General features: G+C 46.8%; 1 protein-coding gene and 1 long non-coding RNA gene across 6 annotated transcripts in view; both read left to right on the top strand.

Annotated features, from left to right (window-relative positions):
• Window positions 1-16,980, top strand: part of ASIC4 (acid sensing ion channel subunit family member 4) — a 208,000-nt gene that overhangs the window by 128,903 nt on the left and 62,117 nt on the right. The window lies entirely within an intron of this gene.
• Window positions 8,292-16,174, top strand: LOC309354313. Its single transcript, XR_014162195.1, has 2 exons — window positions 8,292-8,421; window positions 15,966-16,174. It is a non-coding gene; the product is annotated as an uncharacterized lncRNA (long non-coding RNA).

Below are 16,980 nucleotides of genomic sequence, written 5' to 3'. Positions count from 1 at the left end.
AAATGGTTTGAGGGCCGTAAAGAGGGACGGTTTTATGTCAGACGACTCTATAAAGCACGGCTGCTCTGCCATTGATGAGATATTGGGCTTTATTTATAGAAGACCCTGATTGCGCTAGAGGCCGGCGTACTCTGAACGCCAGCCAGGGCCTGGGGATAAGAGGGCGACTCATTTCCATGCAGCTGCCGTCTCCGCTTTCACACATTAAAGGGGGGAAATTAACAAGTTTGCAGCCAGTCAGGTGGAAAAAACAATAATTGTTTAAAACTGTGTTTCCCCCTTTCTAAACCGCAGACCGCCTGAGACTCCCAACACGCGTGCAGCACTGAGATAACAAAGGGCCAAAAGGTCAAGTCAGGCCTAGCGAATGAGAGAGGGAGGGGGCCTGGATTGTCCCCCTGCCGTTCTGCATTGAGCTTGTGTTGGGCTCCAAGAGTCTCTGCCTCTTTGGCAGCCCATATTTAGTGCCTCTTCAGTAGAGGGCAGTAGAGGAAGAAGCACATGCACACAACACGTTCCTACATGCTTCCAGGGCCCTAATGGCAATCATGTCTTGTGAAAGGACAACAGCTTGGGTGTACCCGGGAAACAAAAGGTCCAGCAGCAATTTGTGCATATGTTTAACAGCCTTCCCCTCCAGGGAAGTTGTGGGACTACAGTTCTCATCATTCCAAGCCACTGACCATGCTGGCTGGGGCTGAGGGTCGTGGGTTCAAGCCACATGTTGGGCAGAAGATTACTATATTTCACGGCGTTGGACTAGATAACCCTTATGGTTCCTTCCAGCTCTACAGTCCTGTAATTCTATGATTCTATGAATACCTGGAGCCTGGCCACAGGCTGCTGGGGAGGCTTTTTTAATACATTGCCCCTCGAACACCGATTAGAGAAGCAATACAGACAGCTCCAAGAATCAGAGTAATGGTTTTGTGTCTTCATGACCTGATTGTGACATTTACAGTCAGCTGAAGGAAGCTTCATATGCCGCAAATACTGAACAAAGAGGGCATGAGATAGAGAGGTATTATTATCGTTATTTATTTATACGGAAATTTCTGTCCTGCCCTTTTGGTGCCTATGCACCACTCAGCAGCTAACAACAAATAAAAATCAAACATTAAAAATACTGTGTGTGTGTGAGAGAGAGAGAGAGAGAGAGAGAGAGAGAAAGAGAGAGAGAGAGAGAGAGAGAGAGAGAGAGAGAGAGAGAGAGAGAGAGAGAAGTTCAACAGATAGGTATTCAGCCAAAGGCTCTCTTTTATCTGTTCAATCACTGCTTAGAGATTTGGTAAACTATTTCGTGGTTTATAAATGGATTTAAATAAATAATCGAAGCAAATGTGTGACCAAACCAGAAAGCTGAGTCTCCCGGGGCAAAGAGTTCCACAAGTTCGGTTTAGTCACAAGGGAAGGCCTTTTTTCTAGTCCCCGTCAGCTGAGCCTCCACCATAGTCTGGACACAAGGGTCTCTTTGCCAGATTTTAGGACATGGACAGGCTGGTATGGGAGCAGGTGGCCCATGAAGGCCAAATTAGACAATATATTAGCTTTGTATTTGCGTTTCCAAGTACAGGTTGTTGTTTTTTAAAGAAAAAAGAAAAACGAATTGCTAGTGTGGTTGGCTTGATTCTGACTTAAACTTTGGTGCAGGGATAGTTAATGTGATGCCCTCCATATGGTATTGGACTCCCAACTCAAATTAGCCCCAGCCAACATGGCCAATGGAGAGGATAAGTAAGAGTTGTAGTCAAACTGTGCTAGGGCATTTTAACCTTTTGCAAGGAGGTCCATGGTTCTGTTCTGCATTGGGGGGCCCATGTCAACAATTTACCTAGGCCTGCTGCGCTTCAGCAAGGTGGCTGCATCATGTATCTGCCTTCAGGCAATGCTCTGTTGTATGCATTTATGCATTTATTTATTACATTTTTATATCACCTTTCCTGCAAAGAGCTCAGAATAATACATGGTCTCTCTCACCCCTAGTTCATCTTCCCAAGAACACTATGCTGAGAGAGAGAGAGAGAGAGAGAGAGAGAGAGAGAGAGAGAGAGAGAGAGAGAGAGAGAGAAGGGAGGGGGAATGTGAATGACTGCTCTAAGGTCACCTAGTAAGGTTCATGGCTAAGTGGGGATTTGAATCTAGACCTCCCCGTTGTAGAAGAAGAAGAAGAGTTTGGATTTGATATCCCGCTTTATCACTACCCGAAGGAGTCTCAAAGCGGCTAACATTCTCCTTTCCCTTCCTCTCCCACAACAAACACTCTGTGAGGTGAGTGGGGCTGAGAGACTTCAGAGAAGTGTGACTGGCCCAAGGTCACCCAGCAGCTGCATGTGGAGGAGTGGGGAATCGAACCCGGTTCACCAGATTACGAGTCCACCTCTCTTAACCACTACACCACACTGGCTCTCTGATCCAAAATTCTAGCCACCACACAAATTCTCTCTCTCTCTCTCTCTCTCTCTCTCTCTCTCTCTCTCTCTCTCTCTCCCCCCCCCCTTCTTGTGATCCTACCTGCTCAAAGGAGGGGGCGAGGCAGTGTAATTATACAAATCAGGTTTACTTTTGTACATGTTACACAGTTTACTCCAGTGAGCATTTGTGTGCAGGGCAGGGATGGGGAACAGGGCTGTGGAAACTGTTGGAAGCTCTATGTTAAATGTGAGCCTTTCCTGGAAGGAACTGAGAAGGCGAGGTGAAGGGAAACAACAAGATGGAGCAAACTCACCAGTGAAGGGGCAGGGAAGCTGCTCCAGTTCCACCCAGGTTCTCCCACCTATGCAGAATGAGTGTGGGATTTGACCTCGTTGTATTAAGAAGCCTGGTCTGATAGGAAAGGAGATTGTTGCCCCAGCTCCCCAGTTTTGACCTGTAATCCCACCTCATCTGATCCCCTAATGAACTGAACAGCAGCTCAGTGACCCGTCCAGCATGTGAATGGCTTGGCTTTCATGGCTGAAGAGCTGCACAGTGCTGATAGGAATGGAAGTTGCAAGGGATATGAGCCCATACCGCCAAAAAAAGGGGGGGTAGAAACAGAATCACTTTTAGATCCATGTCTGTTCAAGCAGGTGTCCCATCTGCAACAGTGCCCAGCCTTGACATCCCCATGTTGCTCATCTAAGCTTTCTGAGCAAATCCCTGCCCTCTCTCTGTCCCTTCCCTCCCTAAAAACAATATCTGTCATTTCTCAGTAATGTTAGTTGTCCTATGAATGTGTTGTATCAATTGGAACTCATTCGCTGGGTTTTTAAATTGTTATTCCCTTCACAAGTGAGCTTCACAGTTTGTTTGTTTTTGGTTATAGGGTTGGATGGTTTCTTTATTTTTAAAGTTAAATGTGTGTGAAAATTCCTGCCTTTTGTTTCCTTTAAGACTGCCGCCTCTTTACATCATCTCATAGTTTGCTGCCTTTTGTATTGTACAAAGTATTTCACAGCAATGGAAAACATAGAGGGGGAATTTCATTGCTTGGTTAGACCATCTGGGAGGTGTGTAAGCTCTTGGGATTAATGGAGTTCTTGCTCAAATAGAATAAAAATTAAATGAAAACTGATTACCATCATCTCAGGAATTATGAAAATTATAAAAATATTGTGGCACCTAGAAGATTTGCACATTTATTATGACATAAGCTGAGGGGCAATCTTTCTGGGCTTGGGGCACATTTGGAGATCTAAGAAACAGATGTGGGCACCACAAAATACTAATTTCATAGTAGAGAAACTGACAGTGCTCAAAGACCCTCACAAAACAACCAGGCAGAACAGCTACACACACCCCAGAACGAATAAAATAAAAATGAAAAAACAGGGACACACACCCAACAACAACAACTCAAATAAATAAATAAGTCTCATTTTAAAATAGAAAGGGTGGAATTGTGCCGCTCAGTGATGAATGTTCTATCTATGCAAGCATTGCAGCTTACCACATGCAGGGTTTTACTGCCTAAAGTTTGGGAGGGGCAAGGAGCTTTGGTGGGCACTGATGGGGTGTGTGTAGTATCAGGATGCCATACTCCCCACAAGCGTCACATTGAGGACCCCAGACAAAAGCTTTTGTGGACTACAGTCCACTTCATCAGATGCACAAAGCAATCCCAACTTGGAAGATAAATGTGATTGCCCACTCAGGATTACACTTCCTACATCTGATCTTGTCTATTGTACTGTATGTCCTTACTATATATATTTTTATCTTACGTCTTGTACCCCATTCTGGGATTCCCTGTGGTGATGAAGAGCAGGCTAAGAAATGTTTTATATAATTAATAAATATGTAGTGAGAGTCTTATGACATCTTAAAGACTAGCACTGCCAGAGGCGCCAACGATTGAGGGGGCTGGCGTCACGCGCATGATGTCACATGTGTGACGCACGACATGTTGTGTTTTGGGAGGAACCAGGGGGTGGAGCCCAACCCTCTGGCGAGCAGCTGCTCTCTCACCCTCAGCCTCTGCCACGGGCCAGGAGGAGGAGGACGCAGCTCAGCTCTCGCTCTCCACTTCCCACTGGTGGCAGGACACATGCTGAGGTCTCCCTCAGGGCTGGCAGATGCGGAAAGCCCATGGTTTAGGGCCGAGGAGACGAAGGGAGGTGGAGGCAGATGTTATACAGCAGCAGCAATAGCCATCACGGCCCCCTTCTGAAGCCACCTTCTTGGGGCCCTGCAAGGTCTCAACAGAGAGCAACCGCTTCCTTTTCCCAACTGGCTGGCCAGCCAATGGCTATTATGCACGTGCTTGTGTGAGAGGCCCCACCTCAAAATGTATACACCATATACATGATATATATACACAGTTTAAAACTTTGGAAGTGCAAACAGCATTTCAAACAGAGCTCATTAAAACAACCTACTAAAAAAACCCCCAAACAATTAAACCCTGTGTTTACAAGAGCTGTGACTGAGAGCCGGCGCATCCAGCCCCCTTGGCTCGTGCCCGGTCTTCCCTAAGCCCCAACAGAGCTCCAGTGGGTCAGAGGGGGAGAAAAGCTGAATAGGGTGAGCAAGTGCTGGGTGGAAGCTGTATTCCTGGTGCTTTCTTGCAGGAAGAATGCCCATCAACTGGGGGGGGACCTCAAATATTGTATGTTTGGGTGCAAATATTGTATGTTTGGGGCCCTCAGCCCCTATGAGCTGGCACTTATGAACACTGCTGCTCCTCTTGAAATATACACCTTGTATTGAATTTTTTAAAAATGCATGTCTTGACGCTAAAATTCAGAAACCTGGTGGATCTTGAAAATGCCAAAGTGCATGGAAGCCTCGCTTCCCTGGGTCACTGGGACACATTGTGACACCTCCATCCCTCTCTTGACTTATCTTCTATTATTCCCGATTGATGTGTGTTAAAGGGTACTTAGCTGCTCCTTCCTCATTGTGTCTGAAAGATCAAAGCCTTGCCAAACTTGTTCCACTTCAAGGTACTCCTTTCCCTACTTTGCCTCCTCTGTTAGTTATCTTGTAGCAGTTTCATCCTCTGTCTTTGTCTCCTTTATAAATTGATGTCCTAATATTATTATTGCATCTTCTGCGGTATGGAAATGTTGCCTCCCCTGACTGTTTTGATTCAGCCTGTCTGTGTGCTGAATCTTTTCCAGTTTTGCTGTGTCTTTTCTTCTTACCTTTCTTTCCTCCTTTTTTCGTAGGTAAGGGGTTACCAAAGCTGTGCATGGGCACCCCTTGTATGCTCATGCCATTGGCTTATAGAAAAGTGCTGAAGCTATTTTCTGTATTATTCTTTTTTTATCCCTTTCATAATTGCTCCTAACATCTCGGCTGCCTTTTGACAACTGCAGCCCATTGATCTGGTGTTTTCCGGGAGCTAGCCACAAGGACTCCCTTAAATCTCTTTCCTCAGTGGGAGCAACCTTACACATCATAACTCTTAGCCCAAAAATAAGGGTTGCTTTTCCCAGGATGCCTCACTTTGCACTTGCTGGCATTAAATTTAATCTCCCATTTCATTGTATCTTTTCCCAATTTTATGGGATCCTTTGGGGAATCCTCTCAGTAGCCTGCTTTAGACTTAAATGGTCTTGAGCATCAACTGCAGGCATCCCCTAACCCTGCCCAACCCTCTGCTTAAATGCCCGTCTTTTTTTCTCAGTTCCTATTGAACACTCCATTGTTTACTTCTCTCCAGGATGAAAATGGACCACAGATCCTTGCCCTTTGTGTCTTATCTTGTAATCAGTTGCTCATCTATGAAAAGCAGCCTGATCTTATCTCACCCAGCTACTTAATTTTCTTAAAAGCCTCCAGTTTCAGTACTTGTCAAGAGAACTTCGAGAAAATTGCTTCCCTTGTACCCATCTTCTTATCTGTTTTCTCTCTCCCCCCCCCTCCGCCCTCCCAACTTCACTTGGGATCTTCCACATCCACTTTTTGCCTTATTTTCTCTGTTGGTGGTTCTGCACATCCTACGAGTAACTATTGCTGGTGCCACAATGGAGGGAAATTCCTTTCCACCTAAGCGCTAGTTGCCTTACATAGTCTTACATAGCATTGGGGGTGGCACTATATGACTGGAGTAACACTCTTCTTGTGTGCTTTGGCGCAGTCCTAGCTCAGTCATTGCAACTGATACTACTGATCTCTGTGCTGCTTTGCAGATGGGAGAGCTCTGGAATTCACAGAAGGATTTCAGTTTTTGCAACTATGATGAAGGCCACATTCCCTAAACTGGAACTAGTTTTACGTGTTGGGGGGAAAATCCCCGGCTTGGCTTGGCTTGGCTTGGCTTCTGTTCTATTCTATTCTATTCCCACCTAGCCCCACAAAACTGGGACTCAAGGTGGCTCACAAAAATTCTAACAAATGCAGATAAAATGCATTTAGTTAAAAACATATTAAATGTTCTTGTTAAAAAATAATTAAACTATCTTTGAAACCAAAACAACATTAAAAAAAACTATTTACTATGACGCAGATGGGCGGGCGGGCGGGGGACCCCAGCCAAACACCATAGCACACTATTAGGAGTCCTTTCCTTAAAAGCAGTCAGTTCTCCAAGCCTGCTGGAATAAAAAAAGTCTTCACTTGCCAGCAGGTCAACAAGGAGGGAGCCAGTCTAGTTTCTCTATGAAGGGAGTTCCAAAACCTGGGAGTAGCCACCGAGAAGGCCCTCTCCCACGTCCCCACCAAGCATGCCTGTGAAGGCACTTTTAGTGGCTTTTTGTCTTGCACAATTAGGGAAGTTTAGCTCAGCTTTTTATTTTCAGGGATTGACAAGGGAAGGGGATAGATAGTGGAATTAGGGTTGCCATATGTCCTTCCCCCCCCCCAGGACACGCCCTCTTTTTCATGGGTAGTCATAGCAATCCATAGTTAAAAGTAGAAGTCGGCCAACAGGTCCTCTTTTTTGCTTTTCAAAATATGGCAACCCTAGCTCCAGCTTTTCTGTTTCCCATATCCAGGACATGCAAGTGTGGACAAGTGGTGGGGGTCAGTGCCAGATAGATGGGAATGCAGATAGGTGTTCTGACATGGAAAGAGGAGCTCCATCTATCAGCTGTTGGGATACTTTGGCTAATCCTGCTTGTCTTCAAAGAAGTGACTAGGTGTGTGATGTGGAAGCCTTGATTTACAATCCTAACTAGCTTCTAGGGCTAAGCTTATGTCTGGGAGACGGGCGGAGTGAGCTCAGCACTTCTTTCCCAGTCCCATTGCATTGGAATGGGGTGGCATGTGATGCAGAGGGACTGCAGAGAGGTGTATGGGAAGAATGTCCACCGGCGTCAAGCTAAGTATTGGCTTGTGACCCCTGTGACTGAAGGTAGGCCCATCTCAAGAGCTGCCAGTGCCCTTGGGAGAGGGGTGGCAGCAAAGTGATGTGAATGGGGCCCTGATTGATGCAACTGCTCATTATCCCCTCTCCATCCTAGGCTCTCCAGGCCACGGATGCTGTCAAAGTAGACTCAGCAAAGGAAGCATCCCTGCTGTGACAGCAGCTTTGCGGTGGTTGTGCCCCACCATGGCCCCTGACTTCCTGCTCTCTCCCTTCCACCCTTCCTCCCCATTTGCCTGTCTGTCCACAGCCTGGGAGCTACTAATAGCCAGCTCTGTTGTGCAGGGAGCGCAAGGGTGATAAATAATCTCCAAACAGAACAATTAAGGCTGCATGTGACGGCCTCTTGCTCCCCCCCCCCCCACACACACTCTTGTGCACTGCGTCTGGGACTCCTAAGGCGGCGAGAATCCCTCTTCATTAATCAAAGATCAGCTACAATTACACTCACTAATTATTTGCAAAGACTCTTTTGTATTTTCTGTCTCTCCAGCAAAATGCTGATTGGACTCTGCAGAGGCTCCACTGCCCTTGGAGACTGAGGACGGGGGAATGAGGATGTGGGTGGAGGAACACTCCAAAAGCACCCAATCTTTGGCCTTAACTATCCAGCATCGCCACTAAGCAGACAGGTCTGTCCGCAGTGCCATGGGGAGATCATGTCCATGCAGTACCCAGAACCCACAGGGGCTGCAAGCTAGGGTGAGATTGGGATCACAACCAGGCAGGGGTTTGGGGCATTATTCAAATTAAGACAAATCGTAGCTGTTTCTTTGGAATAATTCTTTTTCTGCTGGCTGTGCAGGAGGGCAAGTAATATGGCAGATGATCCCTTTGTCAAATGAAGATCTTAAAAAGGTAAAGGTAAAGGACCCCTGACAGTTAAGTCCAGCCGTGAACGACTCTGGGGTTGTGGCGCTCATCTCACTTTACTGGCTGAGGGAGCTGATGTTTGTCCGTAGACAGTTTTTCCAGGTCATGTGGCCAGCATGATTAAGCCGCTTCTGGCGAAACCGGAACAGTGCATGGAAACGCTGTTTACCTTCCCATCGGAGCGATACCTATTTATCTACTTGCACTTTGACATGCTTTCGAACTGCTAGGTTCGCAGGAGCTGGGACCAAACAGCAGGAGCTCACCCCGTCGCAGGGATTCAAACCGCCGACCTTCCAATCGGCAAGCCCAAGGCTCAGTGGTGGTGGTCTACACCACAGCGCCACCCGCGTCCCAAATAATGATGGTCTTGCTCTGTCCCTTTTGGCTCCTGAAATGTCACTAGGCAATACACACACACTTTCAAACTTATCTCCACTGTCATATGGGCTAGAAGCTTCCTTGCTTATTGAAATAAAATCTGAGGTTCTTGTGGGGTGTTTGTGCACAGTGTTGCTACATGTCTGCATACATATATGCACTGCTTATCTGTGTGTGCAGGAACGCATGTTATGTTTTTACAACCTTTATAAACTAATTATAATAGAGTAGAAAGGGGCATCCAAAATGATCAAGAGCACCTCTGTGGAAAGGCTAACTCAGAGGCCATGTAGTGGGCCCAGACCAGTGGAGCTCACTCCTAACTGAGAGTAGACAGGCACCCTCCTTGCTGAACTTCAGGAGCATGGCTAAAACTTTCTTGTTCCAGCAGACATTTTAAGGTAGTGCACAGTTTCATGATATATTTTATTGTTTGATTGTCCCATTTTCTGTGCATTGTTTTCATGTGCACTAGTAATGCATATAGTTGTTATATAGGACATTCTCTCTTGGGAATATTGAGTTTGAGATGACAATGAATCATCCAGGCAGAAATATCAGAGAGGCAGTTGGAGGTTAAGGCCTGGACCGAGGCAGCTGTTCACATGCAGAGAGATAAAGTTGGGGGTCATCTGCTTAAAGCCTTGCGAGGACAGTTTGTGGGTAGGGCCATCTCTCCAGATAGGACCATAGGCGCCGACTCCATGGGGCTTGAGGGGGCCCGAGCCCCCTCAAAAATTCGTTCGGGGGGGCTCTGCCCCCCCAATAATCTCCGGCGCCCCTCCAGCAGAGCGCCATCGCCGCCCCTCCCCCAGCCCAAAATGCACAGGGAGGGGCGGGCTGCATGCCTCCTGCCCTCCCTCCCGAGCAAAAGCTCCACCCAATTTCCTTTGGAGCTGATTAATAGGCGCAGCACGCTCTCCCCTATTCGCTCACGAGGAGGCGGCACCACTTCATTTGCATATTCATGAGCTTATTTATTATTCATGAGCTTTCCCGGGGCCCCCCAATATTTTTTATAAGTCCGCGTCCCTGGATAGGACCAAAGCTATGCGCTAACCCCTTACCAGTGCTAGGCATGGAGAGACGTAAGGGGAAACTGGAGAAAGTTCAGTGTATCTCTTCTCCCCTTGCCCAAGTTGGAGGACCACAGATTCACATGGCAAAAGGCCCACTTTCTCCTGAGCAGTGCTTAAAATAGGAGCAGAACCGAAGATAAGGGGCTGTTTCCCACAAGATGTAGGTGCGCCTGGGGCAGAAACAAAGGTCCTGGCTTCCTAACCCTCCCTCCTCCCCATTTCCCACTGGATAGTTTTATGCTTGTCTGTGACCCCTCAGTGATGTACATAGTGCTCCGCGCTGGCCCTGACAGCAGCAAGGCCGTGCACTTGCTCTGTTGTCTGGGAGACTCTCCATCACTCTGGTGCTGCTGGTGCCGATCGTATCTCTCAGCGCTGAGCATTGCAAGGATGTTTCCCTAGGAGAGTTCAGCTCGGCACCATTGCCTCCTCCCTCAGCCCAGAGCCCCCCTTCCCCCCCTGCTTGCCTAGTTCCTGCTCCGACATCCTGTTCTCTTATCGCCTGACATGGCCTTAATTAACTCTGGCCTGATAACGGGCCCAGCTGCTTCTGCACAAACCCCATCCTAACACACACAGAGAGACACTGACACACACTACTCAAGTCAATCATGTGATTGTACTCAGAAAGGTGAGTGTGTATGTGTACTATCATGGTTGAGTGGAAGGGGTTAGTGTGTTTAGAAGTGGTGCAAATGACCCCTTCACTTAGGCACAAATATAGCAAGTACGCATTTGCCAGAATTGTGTGTGTGTGTGTGTGTGTGTGTGTGTGAGAGAGAGAGAGAGAGAGAGAGAGAGAGAATCCACATATCCACAATTTGCAAATAATGTGCAAAATAGAAGACGTGTGACTAAAAGCCCTCATAACTGGAATTCATGGTGCAAACACACATTTTTAATTGGTTGTACTAAAGCCAGCTAGTACATTTTGAGCAGGCCTCAATCTCCAAGGAAGACAGTATGAACCTTTGTCAGTGGGTGTAACTTGGAAAGCAGCATGTCTGAAGTATATTACATCCCTTCTGCCTGCATCAGCCTGCAAATGGCATTCCAGAACCTAGGGATCTTAGGGCAGCTGTCCGTATGAGGGGGCAAACATGATTGCTGTGTGCACATTGACCTTTCTACTGCAACATGCATTATGTATGTGTCTGGGAACACCAGCCAGTGCTTAAGCATTATTTGCCTACATATGTGTCATCCACACAGCTATGGTAATCACCATTGCAACTTCAGTCCAAACAACATTTTATTATGCAGGAAAGGAGAGGAAAAAGGGGCCGTCCAGCTGCTGATGGACTCCAATGCTGAGCATGGCCAGTGTTCAGGGGTGGTGGGTGTTGTAGCACAGTGACATCTGGAGGACCACATGTTCCTCACATTTGTTCTAGACAACATTGGTGAGATGAGTGGGGCCCTTTAAAGTGATTTTGTTGTGGATGCCTTTCAGAATGCTCCTAAACGCATCTAAGAGCTGGTCCTACGATTACATATAGGTGGCTGCCTAGGGTAGTGCTTATAGCAGTGAAACACATCCAGCAAATGATGAAAGGATCTTCCCTCTCCATTTGCTGTCTAGGAATCAATGTGCTTCAGTGGCTCAGTGACAACAGGCAGTGAAGGAAGGACAAAGCCTGAAGCTAGAGTCAGGCAACAGGGTAAGGGAAGTGGATATGCAAGCAGCCAAAGCAGCCCAGAGCTTAAGTCAGGAATGAGAAGCCTGGGGGCCTCCAGATGTTCTTGGACTACAGTTTCCATAATCCTTGACCTTTCTGGCAGGGACTGATGGGAACTGGAGTCTAGCAACATCTGGAGGGCCACAGGTTTCCCCTTCCTTGGTCTAAGGCAACAAATTGTAGCATGCAGCATGTTAGGACCTAAGGACAATAGTTCATTCTGGGGTGCCAAAGAAATTGTGTGAGGCAGGGCTCACCATAGTAATAGAAACATAAGTTTGTAGAGTTGGAAGGTACCCCAAGGGTCATCTATACCCCTGCAATGCAGAAATCACAGCTAAAGAATCCCTGGCAGATGGCTATTCAACCTTTGCTTAAAAACCTCCAGTGAAAGAGAGTCTACCACCTTCCAAGGTGGCCCATTCCACTGTCAAACAACTCTCACTGTCAGAAAGTTCTGGTGTTTGCTTGGAATCTCCTTTCTTGTAATTTAAATCTGTTGGCTTGAGTCATATCCTCTGTAGCAGGAGAAAACAAGCTTGCTCCATCTTCCATGTGACAGCCCTTCAGCAAAGTGGCCATCATATCACCTCTTCTCCAGGCTAAACATACCCAACACTCTCAACTGTTTCTCATAAGGCTTGGTTTACAGACCATTTATCATCTTGGTCACTTTCCTCTGTTCACACTCCAGCCTGCCAATATCCTTCTTAAATGGTGGTGCCCAGACTGGACAAAGTACTCCAGGTGTGAGCTGACCAAGGCAGAATAGAGTGATACTTTTACTTCTTTTGATTTGAACACTATGCTTCTGTTGATGCAGCCTAGAATAGCATTATGGTTTTTTGCTGCTGCTTCACACTGTTGACTCATATTAAGCTTGTGCTCTGCTAAGACCCCCTAGATCCTTTTCACATGCGCTACTGGCAATCCAGGTGTCCCCCATCTTATATTTATTTGTGTATCTGGTTATTTCTACCTTACTGTTAGAATCTTACGTTTGTCTCTATTGAAATTCATTTTGTTTCTGATTCTTAACTCTTCATTGGTGACAGTAGATATGCCCAATATCCTTGTTCCCTTAACCAATTTCTAGGCTAGGGAAAGGGGTGGTTTGGATGAATGCCCACTTTGGGCACCTGCCCTTTGGTGGAGACCAGGGTTTATTCTGCCCCTCAGCTCTCCAGCCTTCCTTTTCCCTGTCCTCAACGCAGTCAATTATTATATCACTGAGGTGGCAATTCAAATACATTCCTGGCAGTTCATCCACAGCTCTTGGCAAATATTAGCCAAAGGGAGATTATTCCAGAGCAAAGTTTGCTGATGGGTATCTCTGAATGTTTGATCTCTTCAGACTCATCCAAGTCACTCTGCCTACCCTCCTCACTCCCTCTGCTCAATGCCAGCAGCTCCAGTACAATATGTGGGTGCCCCCCTACATTATAGGGCACACGTAGACCTATTACCATCTACCACTTCTATTTTCCTGGTTTGAAAACAGCAGTCATTTTTCATGAATTTCCAAAGGCATTATAGACCAGATGCAACATTCAAATGACCAGTAAGGGTCTCTGTTGTTGCTATCCCTTCTCCAAGAGTGAAAATGTAGGTGGCATCTTGGTTATGGTGGAGAGGTGCTGTAGGGTAATTGGCTTTTAAAATGGGGAGGTTGGGTAAATTGTGACACAGCAAAGGGGGAGATTGGTGCCCTGTACCAACAGCAATGGGAGGGGACTCCTCTGGGTCTGATGGATCTTTCTTCAAAGACAATGAAAGTGGTGGGTGTTCACATTCTGTTTTGTTTATTATTGGATGGTATATACACTGTTGATGTGGGTTGGGGACTTGATTAGTGCCAGGAGGGGAAACAGCTTCATGCACACCACTCTTGCACTTTCTGAAGAGTGGAATATAAATAAAATGATAGGATAAATAAATGTTTATATCCTTACTTCAACGCTGGAAATAGGGCAGGAGAGTGTGGGATGGGGAGCACAAAAAAGGGCCAATGCAATGCAAGGTGTATGTGTATGTGCATGGGGGGAGGTATTTTTCAGGTAGTATTTGCTCTGCCTCACCCCTATTGTTCTACCTGTGGCTGATCTATCTTTAGGGATGGTCAAAACCATTTTTAAATGGTTGTTGTTGTTGTTGTTGTTGTTATTTTAATGTTTAAAAATACAGTTTGCATTAATACAAATGAAGAGCACAAAACAAATCTAAAACGATTCATAATATTTAATAGTTTCAGTATTCTTCAAACTTTGCAGAACTTCCAGAAAAAGGAAACTTTGCAAGTGTGAATCAGCTAGCAAACACACACACACACACACACACACACACACACACACACCTTGCAAAATGAATTGTATCCTGGCCTTAGCCAAAGATGAGCAGCACTCAGGGGGAGGCGAGTTCCTTGATGGAAACAAGCTAAGCCTCATTGCAGTGATATTCATGGGCAATCCTGGCAGAAAAGTTGTCACCCGTTCTTAACAGGCTAGTTTGGGTAGGAGATCTCACTGCTATTAAGGAGGTTGACCTAGAGCAGGGGTCTGCAACCTTTAAGACAAAAAGAGCCACTTGGACCCGTTTCCGAAGAAAAAAAAACTGGGAGCCGCAAAACTCGTCATTATAAAAATAACTTTTTTGTCACTTTTTAATTATTTCTTTGTTTGACCCCTCAGAATTACTCCTCCTCATAGAAATAAACGTTAAATTAACAAGTTACCTTTTTGTGTGTGTGTGTTCTTCACTCCCCTTCAAAACAGTGACCAGCGTACATGCCCCCTTTCAATGCAGTGACCAGCGTACATGCCCCTTACAAAGTAGCGGGCGGGCGGGAAGGTGACATCGGGACGGTGCGTGACTAACGCACGCACCGCCCCCATGTGACGTCACAGCCAGTACAGCGCCCGCCACAGTAGGGAGTGTCGGGGCGCACAATGCGCCTCCTCCCCTTGCTAGTATCCACCCCGGAGCCGTAGCAAAGGTGTAAAAGAGCCACATGCGGCTCCGGAGCCGCGGGTTGCTGACCCCTGACCTAGAGGATCACTTCCATATTCAGTTTTTTGCTGTAGTACCACCCTCAATTTAAGGCACACATGGTTGAATTGCAAAACTATTTTAGTGTGGTGAACAGTTGGAATGGCAAGGTCAGTGGTGAATGCTCCAGAAAACTGCATTTTAATTGCTTCGCTCAATAGATAGCTCATGACTAAACACAGTTTTAGAGCTTCCCAAAGCAGGTTGAACAATAAAGTAGCAAACAACAGTCTTGAGTGTGTGACAATGGCTGCTTTATACAGATTTGACTGCTCAGTCACCCCGTCACCCCGTCACCTGCACCACAATATTTAAAGTAGAGCCTGAATCCACATTCACATTCTGGGCTGGCCCAAGGCATTTTGCTGCCTGAGGCGGAGCCCTCCCCACACCCGCAAGATCAGGTGCATAATATCCAATATTGACCAAGTCATTTTTGAACCTGAAGCAAATAATCCCACAAGTGCCTTCCCCCCTCCCTGGCAGGAAAAATCCAACAACAATAATAGCTTGCCATTTGTTGTCATTTCAGAGCACCCAGAATCAGCTGCTTCAGGTGCCATCTCTCTTTGCCTTATGGTAGGGCTGGCCCTGCTCACATTCTCCTGGATATGAGGCAGATGCTGCACAGGTTGCCAGCTGCCCTAGAGCTTGCCCAAGCTAGGCTTGCAGGCGCTTCTGTGGGAGTCACTGTTGCCTTGGAATGCCGGGTCCTATCATGTCTGTTTCATTGATTTAAGCACCGCCGAAAGGGTTTTAATCAGCCGTTAGCTGCCTGCTTAGGCATCAAGAACAAACCCATCAGCCAAGAGAGAACCACAAAGGGCCAGGCCCAGGGCTGGAGCGGTCCCAACTCTTTAAAGATGCAAATTGGCAATCAAAGATCAAAGCCGTGAAGTTGGCATAATCTCCCTTAAAAGGGTTCCATTATTAACGAGCTGGGCTTGTAGCTCACCCTACTTCACTTGCAGCTTCTGATGAGGCTGCCAGGCTGTGCCCTCCCTCCCTCCCACTGCCTCGGCTGCAGGGGGAAGGATGAGAGGCAAAGGAGTGGGAAGGTCTCGCCCTGTTTGTTTTTCTCTCCTCTCTAATGTGTTGGTGTCAAATTCTCCTTGGCAGAAACTACAAACCCCCAGAATCGAACCACAGGGACAGGGGGAGAGAGGAAGAGAGATGTCGTGTCTGAGAGAGAGAGATACAGAGAGAGGAAAGAGTGGGGAAAGATTCTTGTATGGTGGGCTAGGTTCTCCTAGAGACGATTTCAGCACGGCAAGCAAAACCTGCCAAAATTCCCTGTTCTATACACAAGTATTAAAGATGCAGCAGAGCCTTGTTTTCTTTCACATCTCTCTACCCCACACCACACCCCCAATGTTAATGTGCTCATCAGTCCCACCATTGCCGACACCCTGGCTATCCCTTCTCTGGGCATCCTTCTCACACAGAGACATGCATATCATCTCTCAGATTTTTTTCTGATGCTCTAAGGTCCAGCCTGCCAAGACATTTTGCTTCCTGAAGCAGAGCAGCAAATGGTGCCTCCCCTCACCCCATGCCATCAAAGGCTGGGCAAGGTACCATATTTTTCTGTGTATAAGACGCCCCCCATGTATAAGACAACCCCAACTTTTGGGGACCCCAAAATTAGGAAATAGGCATTTGCACTATCTGTGTATAAGGTGTCCCCCCCCCCAGATTTTTAACCTTATTTTAAAGTAAAAAAAAACCCTAGTCTTATACACAGAAAAGTACGGTAGTTTGATCCCTGAGACAGAAAATCGCAAAAGGGAATTTCCCTCTACCTGGCAGAAAAGGTATCAGCAGCATCATTATCACATTGCTGCCTTTTCATAACACCGCAAAATCTGCTGCCTGCTTATGGCAGCTGCCTCACTCTGGTAGGGCCAACCCTGTGTCTTCTTGGCTTGCCTCTCCCCACTCCCTTCCTTGCTTTCCTTATGAAATGAAGGGGAACATGCCTTTCAGCCGCTGGGCTCTGGAATAAGAAACAGAAGCCATAAAAGGACGTTGACTCAAAAACACTTGGTAAGGTTTGCTTGCCCTACCATTTAACTCGTCCACCCCTGTGATCACTAGCCATGGAGGGACCCCCCCTTTCTGTATTGTGTGTCTG

Source organism: Podarcis melisellensis (genome assembly GCF_964234715.1).
Source record: "Podarcis melisellensis genome assembly, chromosome: 1".
In the NCBI taxonomy this organism is placed as follows: Eukaryota; Metazoa; Chordata; class Lepidosauria; order Squamata; family Lacertidae; genus Podarcis; species Podarcis melisellensis.
Note: the sequence above shows the minus strand (reverse complement) of the source record. Positions and strands in the feature narration are given on the sequence as shown.